The sequence below is a fragment of the Pinus tabuliformis genome, chromosome 4_2 (genome assembly GCF_031772625.1).
Source record: "Pinus tabuliformis cultivar Carrire ecotype Pingquan chromosome 4_2, CPIR1, whole genome shotgun sequence".
NCBI classification, from domain to species: domain Eukaryota; kingdom Viridiplantae; phylum Streptophyta; class Pinopsida; order Pinales; family Pinaceae; genus Pinus; species Pinus tabuliformis.
The window spans coordinates 907,683,394-907,698,277 of record NC_142304.1 but is presented as its reverse complement, the minus strand read 5'-3'; positions in this window follow the sequence as shown (position 1 = coordinate 907,698,277).

Genomic DNA, 14,884 nt, shown 5'->3' with positions numbered 1-14,884 from the left:
CTATGTTACAATGAGGCTCGAAGGCCTATTTATTATTGAGAAACAATGATAAACCATAAACATACAAAAAATAACCCTAGAAGATGAAACACCAAACTGTGGGCCCCATTTGGGTAAATTGGTACATCAACTTCTCAGGGTCATAACATTGGCATACGATCTTTGTTTGACACGCATAATATCTTGTTAGAAAGATCTATCTGAGAACTATGACTTTGGGTAGAGAAAAATTGATCCATGGACCCATGTTTCTCCCAAATTTCCCAAAAAATGACTTTTAGCGCCTCAAAACGGCTCTGAAAGTTTAGGACCCGAAAAGCTGCTAAAAATAGTAAATTGTGCTACAATTAAGGAAATTGAAAAACTAAAAGAAATAGTTGTGGGGGTCCAAGTGGGACAGGTGGGTGGCCACCAACATCCACCTGGATCATTCCTCCCCCCTTAGGAAGCAATGGTCCCCATTGCATTGAGTTACTCCATCTGTTGAACTTGGTCCCTGGTGAGTTGTTCTGCAATCTATGACGTCTCCAGTAATGGTGGGAAGCATGGTAGAGGGCGTTCCACATTGAATTCTTGGTGCAAGCGAAGTAATGGAGGAATGATGTGCTCCAAAGATTGTTTCCTAGAGCCTTGGTAATGGTGTAAGGACCATTTTAGAGTGGTCTGAGCTTTTGATGCATTCTTGTAACACGCTCTTTCTGCAGATGTAACCAAACTTTGTCACCCACCTAAAACTTGTGTGGTGCCCCTATGGGTGTGGAGAAACTGTTCTTGTTTTATTTCATGATCGTATCCCTCTGCTACTATTCTTGCATGGAGGAACCCTTCACGGGGGTCATCGATGTGGCAGTGATCTTCCCCTTAGTTTGGGGGAAAACCAGGCAAAAAATAAATTTCATAATCTAGGAGATGAGCTTGCTACCTTTCTTAGCAGTGATCAAAGATGTGGCAGTAAGTGGGGCTACTACCGGTATCCTGTATAATGAATTACCCAAAGAAATAATAGCAGCTTGGGGCCTTGACTCATACACAGCATGTCACCTCCATAAGTATGGTTGGCCTAATAATATATCACAAACATCTAGAGGTGCAACATCACACAATACATCATCCATGAAGGGCTTGATGATGTAGGGAAGGCAGCACTACTGGTGAACTCGGAGATCTCGTCCTCGGTGAACCCACCCGATAGTGTCTGGCTATGGGTCTGGTGTAGTTGGTAGGCCTAACTGCTTCATGACCTTTACTGAAATGAGGTTCTTTTGGCTTCCGCCGTCAACAACGAATTGCAGCGGGAAACCCTTCACCCACATCTGTGAGTGGAAAAGACGCTCCCCCTCCTCTGGATCTTCGGGCTCATTCTTTTGGATCTTGGCTATGGCAATAGTGGTAGTAGGCTCTGCGTCAATGATCTGCTTCCCTTTGCCATTCCTCTTGTTGGGTTCTAACTTAGGGTCAGAACATGCATCTGATTTTGAAGCCTTTAACTCGGCCACCGGTGACTGCTTGGTCCGACACTCACTTGTGTTGTGAGTGGGGCTCTTATGCAATTCACACCACTTTCTTGTGTGCTTCTTCGACTTCATGGTCTTATTATTTTATTGCAACTTCGACGGGTTATCTTGGGTCACCCAGCCTTGGTTTTGTCCTTTGGCCTTCAGATTTGCAAATCCATAGTCTCGCTTTTTTTGTTTAAAATTCTACTTGATTTTGACAGCGTATCGGTATGTCGTGCCGAGCGAGGAGATGTTCAGGAACTCCATCTCTTCCTAGATGTATCTATGTAGGCAGCCATGGTATTTAATTACCAAATGAAGCTCAAAATCCTTGATACCCAACTGTGTGTGAAGGGCATGAAAAATGTTTGTGAACTCTGGCACATCTTGGTCCCTTCCCTGCCGCAGCGTGGTCCACTTTATGTATTTTTCCTCGTAGCTTTTGACACGGTAGTACTGCTCCTTGATGGCATCTTGGAATGAATTCAAAGTGGGTGCAGCTGAAAACAGTGAGCCCGTACTTTCATCCTTCTGCTCATAGTAGATTTCCCACTAGTCCATGACGTGGGGGGTTGCTTTGAGAAGAGAAAAAATAATCTTTTCCCGACTCGAAAAATCATGAACAGAAAAATACCCTTCTAGTAGATTTAACCATTTATCTATAGCATCTACATCTATCTGACCCTAAAAGATGGGGATTTCAAAATTAACTTGTACCTTCAAGGGTGTGGCATTTCCAATGTAACTGTTGGAAGTCGATGCGTCGCCTCTGGGTAGCCGCTCAATGATATGAGCAAAGATGTCCATCATCGCATTCCTTTGTCACTTGAGGGCTTCTTCAAGCAACCTTTTGATAGGATCTCCTACGCCCTCATCTTTCTTTTCATCCGCCATGGGAGGTCGTCGGGATTTTCGAGGCTAGTCTTGCAAAGGTTCGAACAGTTCAAGCCCTAACTCCTTATATCCTGACCTCGTTGGGGACATGCAAAGAAAAACAGAGAAAAAGTAGACCACTCTGATACCACTAATCTGGATTTAAATAGGAATGCAACAAGTTACAAAAATAACCATAAATATAGAGATTCAGTAGAAATAATACTTCATTTCATTAATGTAAAATACTGAAATCTGTACAAACAGAAATGGAAATTAACCAGCTAGGGTGATGGTAGCTTTATCTCTAAAAAGAGATGTGGTGGCTACATGCCTATAAACTGTGTTACAATGAGGCTAGAAGGCCTATTTATTGTTGAGAAATAATGGGAAACCCCAAAAATCCAAAAACTAACCCTAGAAGATGAAACACCAAACTGTGGGCCCTGTTTGGGTAAATTTTATACATCAACTTCTTAGGGTCGTAACTTTGGCATATGATCTCCATTTGACACACACAATATCTCGTTAGAAATATCTATCCAAGAATTACAACTATGGAAAGTGAAACTTCGGTCCATGGACCCATGTTGCTCCCAAATTTCCCAAAAAATGTCATTTAGGGCCTCAAAATGGCTCCGCAAGCTCACAACCCAAAAAGCTGCTAAAAATAGTAAATTGTGCTACAATTAAGGAAACTGAAAAACTAAAAGAGAAAGTTGTGGGGGTTCACATGGGATACGTGGGTGTCCACCAACATCCACCTGGATCATTCCTCCCCCCTTAGGAAGTAATGGTCCCCATTGCGTTGAGTTCCTCCATCTGCTGAACTTGGTCCCTGGTGAGTTTTTCTACAATCTCTGACGTGTCCAATAATGGTGGGAACCATGGTAGAGGGCGTTCGACATTGAACACTCGGTGCAATTGAAGGAATGGAGGAATGTTGTGCTCCAAATCGTTGTTTTCCACAACATTGGTAATGGTGTAAGGACCATGTCGGAGTGGTCTCAGCTTCTGATGGGTTCTTGTAAGGTGTTCTTTCTGCAGATGTAACCAAACTTTGTCACCCACCTGAAACTTGTGTGGTGCCCCTATGGGTGAGGAGAAATTGTTCCTGTGTTCTTTCATGACCATATCCCTCTGTTGTTGTTGCTGCGTGGAGGAACCCTTCGCGGTGGTCATGAATGTGGTGACGATATTCCCCTTACTTTAGGGGAAAACCAGACAGAAAATAAATTTCCTAGTCTGGGAGATGAGCTTGCTACCTTTCGTAGTAGTGATTATAGAGGTGGTGGTAAGTGGGGCTACCTCTGGTATCCTATATAATGAATTACACAAAGAAATAATAACAGCTCTGGGCCTTGACTCATACACAACATGTCGCCTCCATAAGTATGGTTGGCCTAATAATACATCACAAACATCTAGAGGTGCAACATCACACAATACCTCGTCTGTGAAGGGTTGATGATGTAGGGAAGGCGGCATTGCTGGAGAGCTTGGAAATCTTGTTCATGGTGGAGCCACCTGATACTGTATGACTGTGGGAGTAGTGTAGTCGGTAGGCCCAACTACTTTACGACTTCTGCTAAAAAGAGGTTCTTTTGGCTTCCACTATCAACAATGAATTGTAGCAGCGAACCCTTCACCAACATTTGTGAGTGGAAAAGATGCTCCCCCTCCTCTAGATATTCAGGCTCATTCTTCTGGATCTTGGCTATGGAAACTATGGCATTGGGCTCAGCGTTAATGATCTGCTTCCCTTTTCCATTCCCGTTGTCGGTTTTTGACTCAGGGTCGGAATATGCATCTGATACTATAGCCTTCAACATGGCCACAAGCGACTACTTGGTTCGACACTCACTTGTGTTGTGAGTAGGGATCTTATGGAACTCACACCACTTTCCTCTATGCTTCTTTGACTTTGTGGTGTTTTTATTTTCTTGCGGCTTCGATGGGTTGTCTTGGGTCACCCCACCTTGGATTTGTCCTTTGGTATTTGGATTTGCAGATATAAAATCTCGCTTCTTTTGTTTAAACTTCTGCTCGATTTTGACAGTGTATTGGTACGTTGTGTCGAGCGAGGATATGTTTAGGAACTCCATCTCTTCTTGGATGTATCTGTGTAGGTAGCTGCGGTATTTGAGTACCAAATGAAGCTAAAAATCCTTGATACCCAACTGTGTGGGAAGGGTATGAAAAATGTTTGTGAACGACACATCTTGGTCCCTTCCCTACCGCAGCATGGTCCACTTCATGTATTTATCCTTGTAGCTTTTGACAGGGTAGTACTATTCCTTGATGGCATCTTGGAATGAATTCCAAGTGGGTGCAGCTGAAAACAATGAGCCCGTACTTTCATCCTTCTACTTGCAGTAGGTTTCCCACTAGTCCTTGACATGGGGGGCTGCTTTGACAAGAGCGAAAATAATCTTTTCCCGACTCAAAAAATCATGAATAGAAAAATACCCTTCTAGTAAATTTAACCATTTATCTATGGCATCTATGTCTATTTGACCCTAGAAGATGGGGATTTAAAAATTAACTTTTACCATCAAGGGTGTGGCATTTCCAGAGTAGTTGTTGGAAGCCGATGCATCGCCTCTGGGTAGTAGCTGAAGGATCTGTGCAAAGTTGTCCATCATCGCATTCCTTTGTCACTGGAGGGCTTCTTCGAGCAATATTTTGATAGGATATCCTACGCCCTCATCTTTCTTTTCATCTGCCATGGGAGGCCATCGAGATTTTCGAGGCTACTCTTGCAAAGGTTCAACCAGTTCAAGCCCTAACTTGTTATATCGTGATCTCATTGGGGACATGCAAAGAAAAACAGAGAAAAAGTAAACTACTTTGATACCATTGATCCAAATTTAAATAGGAATGCAACAAATTACAAAAATAACCATAAATACAGAGATGCAGTGGACTTCATTTCATTAATGTAAAACACTGAAATCTTCTTCCAAACAAAAATGGAAATAAACCAGCTAGGGCGATGGTAGCTTTACCTCTAAGAAGAGATGTGGTGGCTACATGCCTATGAACTATGTTACAATGAGGCTCGAATGCCTATTTATTATTGAGAAATAATGGAAAACCCTAAACATACAAAAACTAACCCTAGAAGATGAAACGCCAAACTTTGGGCCTCGTTTGGGTAAATTGGTACATCAACTTCCCGAGGTCATAACTTTGGCATACGATCTCTGTTTGACGCACACAATATCTCGTTAGAAGGATCTATCTGATAACTATAGCTTTCGAAAGAGAAACAACAATCCATTGGCCCATGTTGCTCCCAGATTTCCCAAAAAGCGTCGTTTAGGGCCTCAAAACGACTCCAAAAGTTCAGGACTTGAAAAGCTACTAAAAATAGTAAATTGTGCTACAATTAAGAAAAGTGAAAAAACAAAAGAGATAGTTGTGGGGGTCCAAGTGGGATAGGTGGTTGGCAACCAACATCCATATAGATTAGTGTTATCATTAAACACTCTCCAATTTGTTATGTTATCAGGAATGGAAGGCGTAAAAATCAACTCAATCAAAATCCTATCTGGACTAAATTCTTTTGATGGTATAAATTTAGATGCTACGCTGGCAAGTAAATCAACACTTGCATTTTCTAACATAGGGATTGTTGAAATATTAAATGCAATGAAAAGAGAAGTGAGGTTCTGAGCTAATCCTTGATAATGTTTAAGGTGTCCAAAAATATAATGGATTGTGTTCGTGGCTTGCTTAAAAATTATTCCAGAATCCCCATATACCTACAAATATTTAATGTTTAACCAATTGGCTTTATACAGGCCTTGAATCAATGCTTCATATTCGACAATATTATTCATGCATTGAAATTTGAGTCTGCAAGTTAGCATTGTTTTCTCTCCCTGCAGATTGATTAAAATGCAACTTGCTCCTGTACCATCGTCTGATTTTGAATTGTCAAAGTATAGACTCTAGAACAAAGAGTGATATAAAGTTTTATTACTAAGATTAATACATTTAGAAGTGTCTGATTGAGGAAAAATTTCAACCTGAGAAGTAACAGTATTTTTTGGCAAAGGTGAGATTTGAGCATTGAATGAGCGAAGGAATGAATTAGCAAAATAATTTCCAATAATATCATTAGTAAAAATCACAAGCTCGTTTGGTACTTCTAATTCAGTGACTGTATGTTTGATAAATTTTTCGCCATCAACTCTAATTTGATTTGGTTTACCATTATATGGTAACCACATGTGTGACCAATCAGTTGCGAAATATCCATGTAGTTTCTCAAACCAATCCTTGCTTAAAATAAGACCATAAAATTCAGGGATGTCTGCCACTAAGACATCAATCACCTATAGCACCTTTGGGTTGGATGATAATCTAATTGATACTGATAACATTTCTCCAACAACCTTGACTTTTTTTCTAGCCAATTGGACTATATGCACAACAGATTTTTGAGGGTTAACGTTAAGTCTCTCGCACACAGATCTTGGCATGATATTCGAAGAAGCTCTTGAATCAATGAGACAATTATGAACATTTTTATTAAAAATTTCATAAGTCAAAACGAAAGAAGGAGTGTGAGACTTAGATCTATCACCAATCAACACAAGATCATTTGGTTTTACCTTGTTTGAAGGTGATGGGGGTTTTCCCATAAGTTTGTTAGCTTGGGCTATAACCAGTGGTGGTATGGGATGTACAAGAATTGCCTTGAGTTATCTTAGTGAGATTTTCTGCTACTATTTGAGTTTGGTAATTTCATAGAATGAAATGTTTGCTTTAGTCTCTTTCATGTCTTCAACTATATTGTATTCCAATGTATCTAAAACTATCAAGGTTTTAGAAGTATTTAGGCAAATAGGATTAGTTTGAACAGTTTCAGATTTTTTATTCACTTCTTTCTCCTCCGTGGGAGGAGATTTCTGTTTCTGGATTGGTATAGTTGAGTCAGCTGATGTTTTATTTCTTGTAAATGCGGGCATAGCCTCTCTTTCTTCTTTGGTGGGGAGAATAAAGTCCCGTAACCCATTTAATTTGACTTCTTCTTCAGGCTTTGTTTCATCTTTAGTTGTTGAGGCGTATTCAACATCTTGATCTGATTTGGCACTTGAAATCACATTTGGAAGCTGAGATGGTGAAACAAGAATTCTATTGTATGAGCGATATGATTTCTTAGGAACTAATGATTTAATTACTTGTTTCTTTATTTCAATCATATCATTTGACATAGTTTGCAACACTTTTTTAAGACCTTCAATATCAAATGGATCCTTTGGGGTTTTCTTCTTTGATTCTTGGCTAAAAGTCAATTTTTTAGATTTCTTATCTTCCATCTCAAATCATTTTTCTAAGGCTAAAATTCTCTTTTCTACAGAAATAGCTTCTTTCATGTTTTCTGAGAGAGTAGCCTTACTGGCTTTATCTACAAAATCGACTATATTGGAAGGTAAAGCAAAAATGTACCATTCTATTTGTACATCAACACCAGGTTTAGAAGTAGCTGGGATTTTGTTTAATAACTTGTTAAATTTGGAGTTGAAATCTTTGATCCTTTCACTTGAATTTGTTTTCTGGTTAGAGAGAGCATTGATTAAAGACGCCACAATTCTATCATCTCCAGATTTTGCAAGAAACAATTGTTCAAAAGTTACCTAGTCAATTATAGTTCCTGCTTGAATAGAAAAGTACCAAGATCCTTCATATCCTTTAAGAGTATAGGGAAATAATCTTATTACAATATCTTCATGCGCAACCCCATTCAAATTCATGGCCAACATAAACTTGTTGATGTGTTCTTCAGCAAGAAGACCATCATCTAGATTGTATCTGGGTAACCATTTATCTGGATGATCAGGAAGAGGATGTGGGTTTGCAAACAACAAAGCACTAGGATTAGTCCAAGGCTAATTAGCCATGGCTTGAGTTAGTATTTGAGAAGATATAGAAGCAAATCTAGTAGTAGTGGGTATGGATGTAGAACTTCCAACTGGACTAGTACTACTTGTGGTAGCACTAATTGTTTGAGTAGAAGAAATGGAAAGATGAGAGGATGTGAATGGAGGTGTAGTGAATGGAGTAAATGGAGGGGAATTTGATTTGACCTCACTTGTATCTGAATTAGATCTAGAACATGAACTTTCTTACGCTGTTAATGTATTGGAAACTCAAAGGGAGGTATTCTGAGTTTATCACCTTTTGATCGTGTTAGGATACCAGTTTCTCTAAATAGAGAAGTAATACATTCTTCAGAAGCTTTAGGTTTATCATGCTTCTCAGTAGAAATAGATATTCATTCTAGTTTATGAACTAAGGACTGAACTTCAGGAGATTCTGGAGTATATTATGAAGAATGTAAGTGTCAAGATACTTTAGGAGATGAGGTGGAAGTTTCTACAACTTCTGATTTCTTAGTGGGTGACTTAGAACGTGATTAAGAAGCTATAGGATTTTTTGAGGGGGATGGACTCTAGTGAAGGCTTCGAGTTTGAGATTTATATTTATATGCCATTCATAGTCGCGACCCTCCTTATGTAATAAAAAATGTCGAGGCCTCAGAAATCTGTGGCAACAACAAGGAGGATAACCACCCAGTCCGGACCTTAGAGCATCTTCTTTTCTGTTTGGGATAGTGGCTTCGACTGGATATGACAGGACCAGTTTCCCAATGTTTTAGGTTTATATTATTTGTGGGATTTTTTCTAATGATTTGCAAAAGAATAAGTAGAAATTAACACAAATTTAGTCTAAGACGAAAAACTTTGAATTAAATTTATTTTAATCTAAACTGGGATATTGTTGGTTTAATGCGATATAAAAAGATGTCTATGTAATCTATGATGATATAAATCAATCGTAGACTGTATAGAGTTAATATATTGTAAGATAATGCATTTGAGAAAATATTTAATCAAAAGAATTGTGTAAAAACATATCACATATTCTAATGATCACATATAAAATAGACCATTCTCTATTATGATATCGTACAATAGTGCAACTGATACTTCAAACAAAAATGACAGATTTCATACATAATTCATGACAAATAAACTTACCACTAATTCTAGAACAAAAATTTAGCAAACATGATAATAATACCATATGTGTACCATTCTGCTCATTTGACTAGTGACAATAGGCCATAATCAATATTCTACCAATAAGCACTACAAAGAATACAATAGTGCATCAACAATGATCAACAAATATATATTTGATTGAAAAGACCATGTTCCATGATTTCATCAAGTCATCTACAAACTTACGATAGTGCATTCTTTGCAAATGTTCTTAATAAAATTCTAGACGCTTCTCTAAATGCATAAGAAGGGTTTACTTACTATTCTTAATTAACTAAAAATAACTTATACAAAATATCTATGAGGTGGTTTCAAACAACCTTCCTCGTTCCTGGTATCCAACTTTCCAAAAATAAAATTGCTCAAAAATGACTGGGGTCTTCATTGATTAATCAGCGCTGCCAGCTTTGCCTCTCAGCTCACAAATGTCGAACATTGGCTTGACTTGTGGTGGCATCCCGAATTGTGTTCTCAACTTCCCTAAAAATATAGCATCATGTAAAGGTGGCAACATTATCTGTACTGAATCCAAGGAGAAATTCAAAGTCATGATCTGACTGTGTGGTTTGACCAGAAGTTACCATACTGCCTCCCAGTAGATTTTTGGTAGACCCTCAACTGTTTCCTTCTATAGCTGACCCTTATTCTTCCAATTCTCATCTAATGCTTTAAGATCAGGAAGTTTTTTTGCATCACTCTCCTTTATTATATTGAATGTGTGCGACATGTGATTTATTGTTTTGACAATGCTTTTTGAAGTACGCGATGCTCTGGCTTTTGCTAGTTTTGCCTCTATCACCTGTGAGTCTCAATCAGTGAATAGAATATCCTTATGTCCTTCATTGATCTTCAGTACACTTGACCTTTTCCCTTCCTCTGGATCCTGCCATTCAATATAATCAGAGATATTAGAATTTAGTTCATTGAACCCAATTCTTTGATCAATAATGATGCTTGTTAATTGTTCACTAGTATTCAAAGGTGGAATGATATTTTATATATGTTGGAGGAAGAGTTTCTTTTTCTTTGTGAGTAAAGTATTCGATGTTAAGGCCTCATTAATGTATTCCTCTGCAGTAGGAATATCCTTATACTTTGCTACGTCACTCTTTAGCTCCTAGATTTGTTTGCTTTTAGGAGATAAGTCATTTTCATGACTTATTTTCAATACTTCCATGTCCTGTTGTAGCTTATCCAATTGTTCCTCTACTTGACGGTTCATGCAAGCTCTTTCTTCATCTCGCTGTCATAGTAATAATGTGATCTGGTCATCCTTTTCTTTAATCAAAATAAAGACTCTGGTTGCATTGTCTATTGTTGTTGTAGCATAGGCTCCAGCCAATTGAGATAGTCAAGTCAAATGTTCAGTCGGATTTATTTGTGTGTCCTTCCATACGACATCCATAAATTCATGTTCTGAAGGAGTTTCAGTTCTCCTCCTCTTTCTTTGTCTTTTACAACATGTTTATGAAGAGGGCTATAAAAGTAATCTAGAGGAGGGATATCTGTTACATTCAAGACTATTTCAGTGGTTGGATCTACAGGGATTACCTCTGTATCTTGGAAACTCTTTTTTGGACCTTCAGTGATCACTACTGCTATTTTTCCTGGCAGGGTCTGAAATCCTATGGTTTCTTGTGTTGATGATACCATAGGGGTATCCTATAGTTTTTCATTGAATGCATCCCGTAGCATTTCTAGTTCATCTGTTTCTACTTCCTGCTCTCGTGACGTGCCTGGCTTATTCTACTTTTGAGACTTGGTTTCAATTTTATGATCACTATTCCAAAGTTCTTATGGGAGGTATTCTAACCTCTATCCTCTAAACTCCTGGAATGTTCTTAATTTATCTAGGTCGAACTTTGTCTTGGCTACATTCAGAATTTGCTCAAATTACTCGGCTGATTCTAGTAAATATTGAAACTCATCTACTGTATGAGTTACAGGTCTGATCTTAACTGAAAGGGTGAAATTGTTTGTTATTTGTTGTGGATCAAAAGGCCTTGCTGGTAGAACAAGGAGCTTTAATAACTACATATTTCGATACTCTTTATACGCATGACCGTAATTAAGAAGGGTAAATGACCCACACTAAAGGGGAAAATTTGGCCATAGGGGTTTCATCATTTCCATCAATGATTTTGTGAGGCCATTTCCTACTGTTTGGCATGCTACTTCTCTTGAAAATAGTTTATCCGATACATACATAGGGAGGAAATGTGGGAAAGCTTGGCTACCAAATATCCTGATATAAGAGAAGGACTCTTCAAGAAAATACCTTTCGATTTCTTGGAGATCTGTGATAGCATCTTTTGTGAATCTCATACAGCTTCCATTGAAAACTAACTCATGTAAGGGAAGAAAAGCTCCCTGTCATAATTGGTAGTCCATTTCCAACCCATGGTTGGAAAATGAGTGCAGAAACAAATGGCATCGAAGACATATGAAGACATCAAGAATTGGGGAACTGCTCTAGAGGAGGTAGCCCTCGTTTGGCAATATTTAGTAATTGGTTGGCCAAATTCTCATACATAACGGTTTCCCAATTCATAATGTGAGAATTAACACAAGCCTCAATTAAAGGATCCCAATTGATCGAGAACTTAGAATTATTAGGGAGAGCATACAATCTACATAGCATAGAGCCTGCAAAATTATAACGATTGGCCAAAGAAGCAATGGGGTACATACCTGCTTTATCTTGTTTTATCTTATTGTCTCTTATTCTCCATTCCTGTGTTTTTTGAAATGGGTCTACGTTTTCCTTTAAAAACTTTGCAACAAATTTTTTGTCGTGGATGTCTTGGGCATGGAGTAGCTTGTACATTTGTTGTAAATCTTCCATTCTGAAAGAACCCAAGACTGTATTTTTAGCTGTCTTGATAAGTCTGTCTTTGAATGATGTATTCTCTACTACCCATCTTATCATATCTATGTATGGCAAGAGCCTACCCCTTGCTGTTATTCGGTGAAGGAAAGAGCATGTAGCGTCTTTGAATTGCACTCCTGACGATTCTATGATATCAGCGGTTGGTTGAATGTTTGTTACTTCAGGATTTTCATTCTCCAGTGTAGTATAGATAGTCTGCCATGTGGTGGCTCCTCCATCTGAAGTGCATACTATACCTGTAAATATGGACGGCATCTCTATGATTTCAGTTTTTGCAATATATTGCTTGGTATGCTTCTACATCACCTTTCAAATGGACATTGCTTGAGTTGAGTTCCTATTAAAACCAACAACAATTAATTTTTGCGTAAAGTAAAAGATTTGATCAGATGACTACACTTTGAAAGAAAATATCCCAGGGCGAGTTCAACATTAATCAACCATAACGAACACCATGATTACATATGTAGGGATGATAACTATATTAAATCATTATGACCTAACTCGTGTCCAACTTAAAAACAATATTAAACATCTGTCAAATCCGTCATGTTGGATATTTAAGTTATAACATGAATGAATCTTTGTTTGATGGATCTTGCGATCTGAGATATGTGATATTGAAAAATCACAAGATCGCAATATCAAGGTTTTGATAGGTAACAATTAAGCTCTTGACATAAAATCCTCCAATGTGCAATATGCGATCAAGATATCGCACACAAAGTTTAGTTGCAGGTCGCATATCAGTATTTTTTGAATGTGCTTAACTTTGCTACTAAGGAATCGTGAGATTTGCAATTTTCAATGACTTTAATATGTTTTAAGTTAGGTTAAAAGGGGTTTTTTTGAAAAGTGACAATTTTCTAAAAGCTAGCATTTTATTCACAAAGAGGGGAAAATTCAATTTAAAAGGGTCTCTATTTGTATTATACATAATAAAATTGGGGTGGTTGTTTCATAGTATACTAGAATCCTTGTCTTATTAACTGAATAACACTTCGTGGAGAAACCTTCGATATCCCTTCTTCGTCACCTCACGTAGGTGAAATCAAGAGACTATACTCTGAACACTTTTTTCCTTCATTCCTGTAATTTTTTCCGCTTCAAGTAGTCCTGAACATCGAGGTAGCTACATAACACTTTTTTCGCACAATAACATTTTAATCCAGGTATTCAAAGATTTTACGTACTTGCCTCATGGTCCTTTGAAAAAGTGTCGCTCCGCCTTGTTGTAGCTGGCTCCGGGGTCGAACGCTAATTCAGTCACAAATCCTCCTATGACACAATCGAGCCAATGATTCATTTGAAGGACTTCAAGCGAGGCATGTCTAACTTCCCCTTCCTCCTCTGTCCTAAAGTCACTCACTAACTTCCCCTAAAGAGGTCAAGATCTGCTTGATACCTTTTAGATTCATCATGTTCCATATCATCTGCCTTGGTGAAGATCTACTTCACTAAAGGAATGTTCACACTTCTTCTATCAGTCATTTTCCCCCATTGATAGCCTAAGACTTCATTCTTAGTGCTTTTTCTCATCATTATCATATTAACTACTAACTTTATTATGTAACTCCCTATCTCTTTTCCCTTCCCCTACTAAAACCATCTCTATAACTCCCCTATATACTTATCCCCTCCCCTTGGTTGAAAAATAACCATATACATCCTTGGGAATTGCTAAGTTTATCTGAAACTCAGCAAGAACCCTCATTGACCCCTCTGACCATCTTCCAAATGCATAAGGACTCATTCCTTTGCATAGTTTCCCTTCATATGTATAAAAATCATCTCTTTGGCCTTGGTTTGCCTTTATAAGGCATGAAACCCTCTTTGGCCACTAAACCCCTCTCAAAACCACATCACTTTACCCCTAAGTGCCTTGGGACTCCTTCCAAGGCATAAGAATACAAAAACCATGCAAAAACCATGAAAAACCTTCAAAAAAGGATAAAATCCTCCCTTTTTTGGCTATCGGACCCTTTCTGATGCCTTAGAATCCATGCCAAACTATAAAGGAACCCCTCCAAATTCATTTGCCTTGCCTTTTCATAAAAAGCGTGCTCCAATGAGATAAAGGTCTGTTTGATCCCCCTCCAATGCGATATCGCTATCAGGAGGGGGCAGTGGCATATATAAGTGAAAATGGCTAAGTCTCAAGGCATGGGGTATAGTTCCGATGGGCCGGACCCGAAAACATATAAAGTGGACTGGTAATAGAATATCGGGTCTGCGCAGTTCGGCGATCGCACATATGTGTATACCCGTTGCCCTGCTGATTGCCGAAGTGCCGATTTAATCTCAGCCACCTATCCGGGCCCGCCGATCAATGGCTCATATGGATTCGCAGCAACCCCATATATGGCTCCCCAGCGGAGCTGAAAAGTAATATAGGCGCGGCGCATAAGGATTTCGGGTCTGAAAGGAGCCCATTACACAGCGAAGAGGGATTGCTCCGATATGGCAGAGCCGAAATAACAAATGCAACCGAGTTTAAAGGATTTCGGGTCCGCGGACCCATTCCATTGTAAATCCACCGATTTGGGTTC